Source organism: Orycteropus afer, unplaced genomic scaffold (assembly GCF_000298275.1).
Source record: "Orycteropus afer afer isolate SDZICR_OR568_19922 unplaced genomic scaffold, OryAfe1.0 scaffold00143, whole genome shotgun sequence".
Taxonomy (NCBI): Eukaryota; Metazoa; Chordata; class Mammalia; order Tubulidentata; family Orycteropodidae; genus Orycteropus; species Orycteropus afer.
This window is the reverse complement of record NW_006921730.1, coordinates 6,062,259-6,075,113: the sequence shown is the minus strand read 5'-3', so window position 1 is coordinate 6,075,113 and position 12,855 is coordinate 6,062,259. Positions and strand designations below refer to the sequence as shown.

Here is a 12,855-nt window from a genome sequence, read left to right as displayed (position 1 = left end):
TCTTTATCCCCACAGCAAATGTCAGTCAAATGCGTGTAATTGAAAGGCATCTGAGAGTTTTGGAGTTTTCATAACATGGGAGAAGCATGGAGCTTGGTAGGAAAGAGCTTTTTGAGGAGGGTCAGAAGAACATCAGGAACATAATGATTCCTTCTTAAATATGACTTATAACATGCTATCTTTTTCTTTTACATTTTAAATCTAGTGGCATAACAGTTTTACATTGCACTATAAACTTTCTCTTCCACATACTTTTCTCCATCAGTAGTGAAGTCACAGTGTTCAATTTGTGGCCCTCTTAATTACACTAGGAATGGACTGATTATAGAGGATGGAATTACAGTGTTTCAGTATTCTTACACAGAAACTAAAATAGAATGGAATGCCTGAAGAATTGAGCCCAAAGACTTGTCATGGATGAAGTTACAAATATTTGTTTTCTGGTAATGCATAAAGAGTTCATAATATTTTACTTTATTTAATCAGCAATTAGTTAATTACCCAATGCATGTCTTGAGCCCTTACCACAGAATTTTCATTTTGAAAGTTGTTTAAAGAGAATATTTTAAAAAGAAAGTAATTTGGGGCTGTCTTCTTGGAAACAGAGTGTCTTTATTTTTGAAATCATAATCTGTTCTTTTATGTGCTTATACTACACAAGAGGAACATGTTTAAAGTAATTGTATAATGCAAGAATTCCCAAACTTGTTTGTGGGGAGGATGCATTTTACTTTTTCCTGTTTTGGAAACATGGTAAGAGGCTGGCCCAAAGGGCTGCAGCCTGAGAAATTCAGAAGCAGTAGGGCAAGATGCTAGGGGTGGGGTGGTGATGTTCTCATCCAGGACCACAGCAAGAGGCTTGCGCATGGCGTGGCTGTGAACCACTCCCTATTTGAGACACCTGGGAGCCGGAGAAGAGAAACATGGCAGCTCCTTTCTGTGCTACTGTCCATGGTTAAACTGCTTTGCTGGTGAGATAGTTATAGAAACTTTGGCAATGTCCTTCTCTCTCCCACCCTGGCATTAGAATCATGTTTAATGCTTTTGATAATGTGTTGAGCATAACTGCAGTGAAATACTTCCCCATCTCTACACCATAATTCTTACAATTTGAGAGTTTCACAAAATTTTTCAGGATTTCTTTTTAGCTTTCTAAATAATTTGTGCTATTTCATTTTCCTGTGAAGAGGGTGTGTTTTCTCAGGATATAAGGAGGGAAGATTGTTCTGCAGTATAATGAAGAGAGCATTAAACTGGAATGCTGATTAGTGAATCTTGGCAATGCTGTACGAGCAAAAAAGGTTTTGAGCAAAAAAGGTTTTGAAACGTTTCATTTGTTTCCATTGTGCTCAAGACTTTCGTCAGTCTCAATGCAAGCATCATGCATCTTTTCATGGTTTCTGGAAATTGGCTGACATCCCCATCTGCTCTGAAGCCCCATCTTACAAGGTAAGCAGCTAAAACTGATACTTCGAGTGCATTTGCTTCCAGCATTTCTTTACTCCTTATTTTCCAGTCACTTGCTGTTTCCCTGGGCCACTCTCATGAGTACACCATAAGACAGTCAACAGCAGAGTCAAGTGAAGCCTCTCAGGGAAGGAAATGGGAATTTATATACAGAAATAGAGACATTAACTAGTTGGATTATTTTTCTTTCAAAGAAAATAAAGTTCCTTTTTTCTTATTAAAATATGTCATATCTATATCTATCTTTCTATTTTCTATCTGTCTTTCTGTCTACCTACCCACCTACATAAGGAGCTCTAGTGGCATAGTGGATGAGGCACTTGACTGCTAATCGGAAGGTCAGCAGTTCAAACCCACCAGCTGCTCCATGAAAAGAAGACAGGCGATCTACTTCTGTAAAGATTTACAGCCTCAGAAACCCAATGAGGGTCGCTATGAGTCGGAAACAACTCAATGACAGTGAGTTAGGTTTTTTGTTTGTTTTTTGACTTACCTATCTATCTATATGCTTTCAGAAAATATTTGCTGAGCATTAATTTGAGGTTGACAATCTCTTATCCAAAACTCTTTAAGTCAAATGTTTTCAGAATTCCAAGGTTTGTAAAATTTTATAGAAAGGCAGAAAGGAACATTTACAGCAAGGCCTGAGGAATGCTTCTGCAGTAAACCATGTGAATAGTTACACTAAGTGTGATATTTAAGATTATAAATAACCTCACACCTATTCAAATTTTGCCAAATAAGTTCATGTAAGGAAAGGTTTGATACATTTTTCTCAAAAACTGTTTCCAAGTTTTTCAGTTTTTTGAATTGCAGACATGAGATTGTAGATGTGTAGAATGAAAATACAGGCTATTAGTGCCTTTGGGTCAGGCAGGTGTGGAGTTGAGTCCCCAAGCCTGCTTTCTTAAAGTAGAACTGGGTTTTAACTTAATTTTCTACCTCTGTTAGTTTTCTTTAGATATTGAATAAGTGCTTTTCAGGGCTTTTAACCAAGGCACTTAAAGCAAGGCAAAACAAAAAAAAACATTGCCATGGAGTCAATTCCAACTCACAGTGATCCCAATAGGGTTTCCAAGGCTGTGGATCTTTATGGAAGCAGACTGCATTATCTTTTTTCTGCAGTGGTTGGTGGGTTTGAACTTTTGGTTAGCAGCCCAATGCCCTAACTACAGAGCCATCAAAGCTCTCTCTAATCTTGAAAGCAGCAAAGATTTTAAGATGCAGGAACAATCCAGGTCAGAAATCCATCTCCCTCAGGGCTGTATAGTAAAATTATTGCTGTTTTTTTTTCCCCCCCATGAATAGTTTCAATTAATAACAACTTTATGCAGGGATGTTGTATAATCTATGCCAGGATTTCTTAGCCTTAGCACTATTGACATTTTGGGCCAAATAATTCTTTCTTCTGGGGGACTGTCTGCTTTGTAAGAAGTTCAGCAGCATCTTTGTCCCCTACTCATTAGATGCCAGTAGTAATCCCTTCCCAACTGTGACAACCAAACATGTCTCCAGACACTGACAAATGTCTTCTGGAGGCAAAACCACCCCCACTGAAAACCACTGATCTATGCATGTGATATATGTATTGGCATGTATGGACCTGTGTATCATTTCTGCTAGTGGTGACCTGTTCTTTACTAGCTCTTCTCAAATTTTAGTGTGCATTTGAATTACCTGGGGGTCTTGTTAAAATGCAGATTCCAATTCAGTAGGTCTAGGGTGGGGATTAAGTTTTTCATCATAACAAGCTCCCAGGTGATGCTGGGTCAGCCCATGGACTGACTATTGATAGCAAAACCAAACCAAACCCCTTGCCATCGAGTTGATTTTGACTCATAACAACCTTATAGGACAGAGTAGAACTGCCCCCTCTTAGGGTTTCCAAGGCTGTAAATCTTTATGGAAGCAGACTGCTTCATCTTTTTTCTGCAGAGTGGTTGGTGGATTCAAACTGCCAAGCTTTTGGTTAGCAGCTGAACGTGTTTACCACTGTGCCACCAAATGTGATTCTGGGAGAATATTAACTCAGCCAATTGTTGTTTGGATTATACCTTGATCTGTAAATATAGAGTACATTTCAGACCCTCCTGGCCGCCTCCTTTTTTTTTTTTTTTAAACAGAGGGTAGAAAATGGCTAAATTTACTGAAATCCATTTGCGTTACTGGAAAAAAAAAAATGACTCAAAGTGCACATCTAATTGATGGGATCAATAGCTAAATCTTCACTTAAAAAGCAGTAAATAATTTTAGCTCCAGCTTGTGATTTTCCTAATGCAGCCCAAAGACGAAAATGTAGGAGCTATATAATAGCTGCCATTCTTTATTTAGTGCCAATGAGATGTTGCTAAGCACAGAAGTCTGTGTATCTCTCAATTCTAATTCTCGTAGTAAGCTTATAGAGTTTAGGACTTTTGCCTCCATTTTTTACCCGTGAGAACTGAGGCACAGAAAGGTCAGGAAGGGGTAAAGCCTGTGCTGTTTCCCTACACACTGCCTCTCCAACAGAGAACACAAACCGTTACACAAGACTGGCCACATACAAGGTACCTCTCCTAAGGAACACTCTGCATGGAGAAATGATCAACTTAAAAAAAAAATTCTCATATGTCATTATGCTTACATTCAAACAGGTAGTTTGTATCTCTTTGGTAGTGGTCTTCCAACATTTGCTCCATCTCCTAAAATATTTTCTTAGAAAAACCCCTTCAGACAATTTAAAATTGGCACCTAGAGTTTTTTTATCTAAGGCTTAAATATTGCAAAAGATGTGTTTTAACATCTGCCATATAACCTAAAAGACAAACCAGTCAGCCAAATGAGACATTCTTTCAGATGAACTCTGTCTTCATTTTTCAACTAAGTGGAAGTACACATTCCTCTGGGAACCATCTCACTTCTAAAGGTAATAAGGTATAGGGGCTTGCCCTGCGTTGTTGAAATAAGGTTCTGTGCCATCCAGTGGTTGTTTCTGAAGATGGTGCTGTTCTGCTCCCAGGGGACTCTCAGGAGCAAGGCTTTCCATAAGTTGTCCCTTTAAAAAATATATATATATGTATATATATAAATTGACTTTTTGGTGAAAGTTTACACAGCAAGTTATGTTCTCATTTGACAGATTCCATACAAATTGTTCAGTGATGTTATATTTATCACAGTGTGTCAATGTTCTCTTTAATTGTGTTCAATTTGTTCCCTTTGTAGTAGTACTTGAATTTCCCTGCATCCTTATTTCTTATTTTTGCTTTTCAGTAATTGTTGACCATTTGGTCTCATACTGATGTTTTTTATGTAGGGCATGGGTAGTATCTATTATTTTGTGTGCCACTCTGATATTTCACTAAAAGGTGATCTCAGGGGATAGTCTCAGTTCTAGGTTTAAAGAGTGTCTCAGGACAACAGCCTCATGGAGTCCTCTGTTCTTTACTGTTTCAGTTTCTCTGGCTTTTATTTATTATTATTTTTTTATTTCTTAATTAAGAATTTCAGTTGTGCATGTTTTTCTCCCATTCTATCTGGGACCAACTATAGTGCCCCCAGTCAGAAGGTCGGTGGTGGCAGCCGGCACCATCTATTTCTTCTGGTCTGAGGATAGATGAGGTTGTGGCTCATGTAGACTTGCTTCTTCTCTGTTTTCGGTTGCCTTTTTACTCTTCGGCTCCTGGCCAATAGAGACCTGTAGTTGTGTCTTACACATGGATGCTTGTAAGCTTTTAAGACTCCATATATGTAGTTGTCCCTTTCTCTGGTGCCCCAGAGAGGTTTCCACCCAAAGAAGCTGCATCTTGTTTAAGATTTTGTCAAGAAAGAAGAAGCCTATTTTGGAAGGGTTATTGGAAAAGGTGAATTCACAGAACACAACACTTTTTCTGGCAGCTCAATCTTGGGAGAAATACATGTGGGAATTGATTCCCTCAAAGCTCTCCATACCTGTGTAACCCTGAAAAACCTTTGTGTACCCTCATGGGTACATGTACCCCATTCTGAGGACTATTTCTTGCAATGCACATATTCATGTTGAAGTACTGACACCACAGGAATATAAGGAACATTCATTGAATCCTATCCAATAAAAACAGGTTGTGGAAGCTGGTTTTATGGACACAAATATGAGGTAGTTAAATCCAAACAGGCTTAGTATCTCATTACAGCTTTTTTTTTAGAGTTTCTATTATGGTTCGAAACTGCTATAACTTACTGTGGTTTATCACTATTATTATGTGTAATACCAGTTCCTTGTTTTTTTCAAGAATATCACATCTGTCATCTTGAGTATTCTTTGGTACAAACCATAATGCTGGTTCTTTATTACAAATTATATATTTAGAGGGTCTTTTCAGTTTTTATTTACACACAAATATGTCAGCACACATGCGTTACTATATTTTATCTCCCTCTGTGAGACACTAACAAGTGTTAGTAATATGCATCATATAATACACATATGAAACAGATGGTGTGTCTAAATGCTATAATACCAGTTATACTCATAATAATTTACATGCCACTATCAGTACTTTTGATTTTGTCTTAGTTATATGCATTACTATCAATCCTACTAAAATATTAATCCACGTTTCGATTGTCAGATCCAGCTGTATCTTATGCAGTGTCTACCACAAAGTTTTTACACATAGGGGTATCAAGGAAATATTTATTGAATGAATGGAAGGATGAACAATAGGCCTTTCTCTAGGAAATACTGTTGCATTGTCCTGAGTAGCCTTACTCATTTTTTAAAGAGGATGCTCTAGTGTTCCCTTATGCATGGTTTTAGGCCTTGATGAAAATGAGCTGTAGATGACTTTCTAATCAGTGTTCTCCAGATACACTATTGTATCTATTTCGTAGCCACAGAGCCTCTTGAAATAACCAAAAGTGTTAGAATCTCCTTCTCTTCCTTCTTCAAGTCCTTGCATTAGAACTATATGGGCTTGCCTGCTTGAGGAGAACAGATATGGGTGGGAAATGTCTGTATCCTCTCACTCTCTTTAGGTTATTTCATCTCTGCAAACAAAGGAGTGACTCTTTTATATTTCCCTCAGAGGCCAGAGTTCTAATCGGGCAAACATTTGTTTTCTTAGATAAGCGACATTACATCAACACCAAATAGAACTGAAAAGAGAAAAATTCATCTATAGTCCTACCATCCTAACACATCAATGATGTTTTACTTTTCCAGATTCTTAGACAACTGGCCCATAGAAACTTAGGAATGATTATCAAGCAGTGAGACCAATTCCACAAGCCATTAATGACACTGTTTTGTTTCTCTTAGCTGAAGAGATCAACAACAACAACAACAACAAAAACTCACTGCCACTGAGTCAATTCCAACTCATAGTGACTCTACAGGACAGAATAGAACTGCCCAATAGGGTTCCCAAGGCTGTAAATCTTCACAGAAGCTGACTGCCTCATCTTTCTCCCACAGAGCGGCTAGTGGGTTTGAACCACCAACCTTTTGGTTAACAGCCAAATGCTTTAACCACTACACAAACAGAGCTCCTAATCAACCTGTGGGAGCTCTGGTGGCATAGTGCCTAAGGCATTTAACTACTAACCAGAAGGTTGGGGGTTCAAACCCACCAGCCATTTTTTGGAAGGAAGGCTGGGCAATCTACTTCCATAGTGACACTGCTTCAGAAACACAAGGAGGGGTCACTATGAGTGAAAAACTCTACGACAGTGAGTAATCAACCTGTAAATTGGGAATAACATCATGGTCTGCTTTGCTTCTCATCAGACATTTTAAGGAGACAAATAATCCACTGAATTTGCTATGTGGATCTTGCATTTAAAAGCTGTTGATGTCATGAACATGGTAAGACTTTCCCTTTGTTCATTTAATTAACAAACACTAAGCACCTGCTTTGCACAAAGGACTATAGTTAGTACTCAGGCTATATCGAGTTGAACAGAGGAGGGTCCCTGTTCTCAGAGAGTTTGTAGGTTTTGGGGAAAGAATTAGTAGATCTAATGCAATTCAGTAAAGGCTTCAGAGCAGTAGTTCTCAAACTTTTGGTCTCGTGACCCCTTTACATTCTTAAAAACTACTGAGGACCGGACCCTAAGGAGCCTTTGATTGTGTGAGTTACATCTATCCATATTTACTGTATTAGAAATGAAAAAACTAAGATATTTTTTAAATATTTCTTTTGAAAAATAATAAACCCACATATGTCAACATAACATTTTTTATGAAAAACAACTTTCATAAAAAAAAAAAAAATTAGTTAAGTCAATCACAGAAGGGCAAATATAGTATTAGTTCATTGTTGTGGAGGGTCCAGGAAAGGTTTATATATGGAGGGAAACTTTCTTTGTTGGTTGCCAGGGGTGGGAGGGGAGGGGAGGGCACAAAAAAAAATGCATTGACTCATATCACTTTAGGTTTGTGTATTTCACTGTACATAAATTATATTTCAATAAAATGCATTAAAAATATTTAGTGAGAGTTGTTGCACTGTTTTATATTTCTGTAAACTAATGTTTGGCTTAATTAAAGACAGCTGGATTCTCGGATCTGCTTCACACATCCTATAAGCTGTCAGAGCAATGATGTCATCCACGTCATGTTGCCTCTGGAATAGTTCTTGTACACTTTTGAGAGTGAAAAAAGCAAATAACATCTTAGTGTATTATAAGAATAGTTTTGATCTCACAGACCCCTTGGAAGAGTCTATACTTTGAGAACAGTTGCTCTAGAGGATAGCTAAAGTGTAAATTGGCAAATGTGTCTTTCTTTGGAAAAGCTGCAGGTGAAATCCCAGAGTCATTGGTCAAGTCAGTGGTTCAGTGTTTCTCTCATTTAGCCAGTTAGTTGTTCACTCTTTGCCATGAGCTGGAATCTACTCAACAGCAACCGGTTTGGTTTTCTTGGTTTGGTTTACTGTATAACATAGACAGATGGAAGATTCCCACTTTCTCATTTCCTCTCAGTCCTTAGCAAAATCTTGAATGTCAAAACTGTGTCTCTTTCAGACAGTTGTGTTTTATTTGAAACCACAATTTGAAATAAGGTCAGAGAAACCACTTAGTTGCTTGGTTTTTTAAATGGGTCCATCCACAGTGCTGTGCAGTTCAGATGACATTGGATTAACTGAAGAGATCTTGATGAAGCATTTACAGTGAGCACCTACAATGTGCAAAGCACTGTGCTTGGTATTTATCAGCTTTTCTTCCAAAATCTCCTTTGTGTGCTTGTACAGAACAATCTGGTCATAGCTTAAAAATAGTCTTCCACCAGCAACCAAATAGTGTAATGAAGCCAAATCCTACTTGTTCTTTTCTTAAGATATTTTAAATAGTGTAACTCTCATCCTAGTCCTAAATTTGTAAACTTCACTTTGATAGACCTCAATTCCTATATATGCTTTCAGTCTTTCAGAGCTAGTTGAGTAATTTTTTTTTTCTTCCTGATTTAACATGTTGTTTACTAAGCACAAAGCTATTTCATACATCACACTGCTTTATTCCTTTTTTTTTCCCCCCTTAAAACATCTGCTCTCCTGGTTAGACTTTGATAGTCTGGTTGTGATTAAATTCCACTATATCTTTTAGCAATTCTTGTCTAATATGTAATTTTAATTGTTGGACTGCACTGATAGCAACTGTGTTCATGATTAAATAACCACAGAGTTATAGCAGTTTGCAGAGTAATTACATGGAATTTATTGAAAAGCTTCCTTAGGTTGAAATAGGTTCTTGGTGATCAGGCTTGTAATTTATGTTTCCTTGCTCTGTCCCCTGCTTTTTCAATGGGACTTTTCTCTAGTTAGTGTAATTTTTAGGAGCACTCGCATAAATAGCTATAACCAGTCCTTTTTTCTTATTCCATGTATGCTGCTTCCTTTTATTTCTCTCACAAGTCAAAGATTTTTTTCTTTTTAAATTACAGCTACAGCATACCACAGCCATAATGTAATGTTCAATTCATTTAACTTGGTCAGCAAGATCTGGAAGAACAGTAACACTTTTTTTGGCATCTGCTAGTCGAGTATGAGTGTATGTCTGTGTCTGCTTTATGTCCTTGTTACTGAAGATCCTGTCATCATCACTGAGATCATGTAGAGACACCATAAATAGGTCCAAATACAGCAAGCTAGGTTACTATTTTCCTTCATAATGAAACAAGAATTAGGGCATGAAATGATGGAGGAAGCTTTAGGTTAGTGTCAGAAGAATATATGATAAAAATGATGCACTGTGAGTCAGAACTCTTCATCATCTCAACAATCTTGTTTGGTTCCCCTGGAGTCAGGGAGTGAAATAATAAGATGCTAATAATCAAATGACTTATTAATTTTAGGCACTTGGGAGTTTAAGCAGAGAAGCAGGATACTGAGAAAAGCTTATAAAATCCTCAAGCTGAACAGAGGGACTGGGATTGGGGCAAATCTCATTCTTTTTTAAGAGCTGAGAAAATTACAAAGAAACTGAGACAGATGGGTCTCCTCAGGAAGAAAAATTGCTGAAAGGTGAGGTTCCAGAACCAGGAAAAGGCCATTCTGAATGTCTGTGGGCTCCTGGGGAGTCAGGCAGCTACAAGGGTAATACTTTTATCTTGGGGCCAAAAGAGGTGCCCATGGAATTTAGACTAAGACACCCTCCCACAGGATCATAGGGCCAGGTGAAAACTTGAAAAGATACTCATCCTAGGCTGGGAGAGGACAGGGGAACTGATGGGAAAGTTGACAGTAAGGACAACATGTTTATATCTGTACCAGGATAAATTTGTAGGAGTCTGAATTATGTATTGTCAACTTCTTCCATGGTATATTATCAGTTAGGGAGCTTCCTCATAAGAACTGTTTTGGGGTGAGTTTTCATTTAATACTTCTAATCTTATGCCTTCCCCACCCCACCCCCACATTTCAATCTTTCATAGGAAAAATTTCTACTTGGAATTCTTTAAAAAAAAAAAAATATATATATATATATATATATATATATGGTTTTTTATATTTTGCCATTTACTCAGGTGGATTTATTTTTGCTTACTTTTGCATTTACTGTAGCAATCAAGAATAAGCTTTTTCAAAACCAGTTACTATGAATACACTATTGTGCTAACTAGAGAACCTACCCTTTTTGTGTTCTCCTTTCCTTCTCCCTCCTAACTCTCCATTGTGAGGTTGTTGCTGTTAGATGCTGTTGAGTCAGTTCCAACACATAGTGACCCTATACACAACAGAATGAACTTCCCATGGAATTCTTAATTATTTGAAAAAGATTCATTAGATCAACATTTTTTCTTTTCCAGACCTTTGGTGGTACAAACCTTTGGTGGTAAGCATTGACTACTAGCCAACACGTTAGCAGTTCAAACCTACCCAGAGGTTCCTCAGAACACAGGCCTGGCAATCTGCATCCAAAGGTGACAACCTTGAAGATCCAGTGAAATCCTACTCTGTACACATAGGATTGCCATGAGTCAGAACCAACTTGAAGGCAACTAATAACAACACATGAAGAAAACTAGCCTTTCAGCAGATTGGGGTTTAGGTTCTTGGCAAACTAAAAGTTTCAAGTAGCTATCTCCCTTATCCTGGGTCTATGACAGCCATCATACCTTTTCCTGGCTGTTCTGTCCCTCTCTGGAGAGAAATATTTAGTGAGACAGCCAGTATGTGACACCTTGAATTGTCACAGGAGTTTATGTGCCTTGCCTGATTCATAGCATACCGAGCTTCTTTTTAAGTGTGAGATGGTGATGGTGATGTTAGGCTTGTCCCCAGGTCTCTAATACTTTCACTGTGTATCACTTTCTCCGTTTCTTCCTCCCCTTTTCTGAACATGTTCATTGTGTTCATAACACATGTTCAATAACATATTTATCGAGGCTGCTTTTGTACTCTGTGATTTGTGTTCTTCTGTATCTTAACTATCTGCCCCAAGGTAGTCCTCTTGAGGATGGGGCTGATGTCCTCCCTACTGCCTCATTCATTCTCCAGCAGTAGATGGCAGTAAATTATACAGGCAGCTGAGAGGCAAAGGACAGTCAGGATGACTGTCAAAGAGCACACACACTCACTTGCACCAAAGCATCATTGGGAATGAGACAGTAGAATACTGTGGGAGGCAAGAGAATGCAAGGTGAGAAGCTGACTCTCGAGTTCAACTTTGGAGTTATATCCTGGCTTCTCTGCTTCTACCCAGTGTGACTTAAGCAAGCAATTTAACCTTTACAAGTCTCTTTTTCTTCCTCTGTGGAATGAAGATAATATAAAAGAGTTCCTCATAATAAGGTCATTCTGACGTTAAATAAAATAAGCATGCCTGGCCCACAATAAATATCAGTTATCATTAAAAGTCCATAAGTGGTACAAATGGCTAATGTGTTTGGCTGCTAACCAAAAGGTTGGAGGTTCAAGTCTACCCAGAGGCACCTCTGAAGAAGGGCCTGGTGATCTACTTCTAAAACATCAGCCATTAAAAAACACTCTGAAGCACAGTTTTACTCTAACACGCATGGGGTCAACAAGTCAGAGTTGACTCAATGGCAATTGGTTGGTTGGTTGTATCATTAGAAGTGGGAAAGTGTACCAATGGGAAGACAACACAGTAGAGCATCTTGGCCACAAGGGGCTGGAGGGCTCACTTGGAGAGGATAGTCAGAATTCAGATGTGACTGTATAATCCATTTATTGTGATTTGCCTTCAGGCCATTCGTGGTTTTTTTTTTTTTCCAGCCACCTATATCATTGTCATTTTAGAGCAGGGGCTTCTCAGCCTCAGCTCTAGTGCCATTTTGGGCTGAATAATTCTTTGTTTTGTGCATTGTAGGATGATTAGCAGCTTCCCTGGCCTCTATTTACTGGATACCAGTACTACCCCAGAATCTTCAGCTCACATAACCGGAAACTGTCTTAAGACATTGGTAAATTCCCCTGGGGGGCAAAGTTGTCCTGGTTGAGAATCACTGTTTTAGGGCATAGTTAATATTTTCAGAACTTACGTTATTTAGATCCTTGTGTTAGTTGTTGTTTCATTACTCATTATCTGGCACTCATATGTATCTAGGACTAGCCACTATATTTCCCTTTTCTCTTTTGTTCACAGATCTGCTCTTCTGCTCTTCTCCCTTCCTGGAAGAAAATGATACTTTGACTATGCAGTGTTCAATGAAATGTCAGAATATCAAAATGGATCCTAATAGCTGCCCTTCCAAATCCTCTCTGATGTTCTGCTCCACTTACCACTTGCGGTGTAGTAAATTACTTAGTGTGGCTTTTCTACCCATAAGTCTTTGTAAACTCTAAGGTGGGAATTGCTATTAGCTACGGAGGAGATCCTGATTTTAAAGTCGCCCACCTGGGTTATTTCTGTTGGGCGTGGCACAATACAATGTTCTGGGAAGTTCCCACTCTCTCTCACGTGCTTAGA

At 38.4% G+C, this 12,855-nt stretch overlaps 2 protein-coding genes across 2 annotated transcripts in view; one reads left to right on the top strand and one right to left on the bottom strand.

Moving 5' to 3' along the window:
* Positions 1 to 12,855, top strand: part of CMSS1 (cms1 ribosomal small subunit homolog) — a 520,332-nt gene that overhangs the window by 35,856 nt on the left and 471,621 nt on the right. The window lies entirely within an intron of this gene.
* Positions 1 to 12,855, bottom strand: part of FILIP1L (filamin A interacting protein 1 like) — a 118,952-nt gene that overhangs the window by 22,232 nt on the left and 83,865 nt on the right. The window lies entirely within an intron of this gene.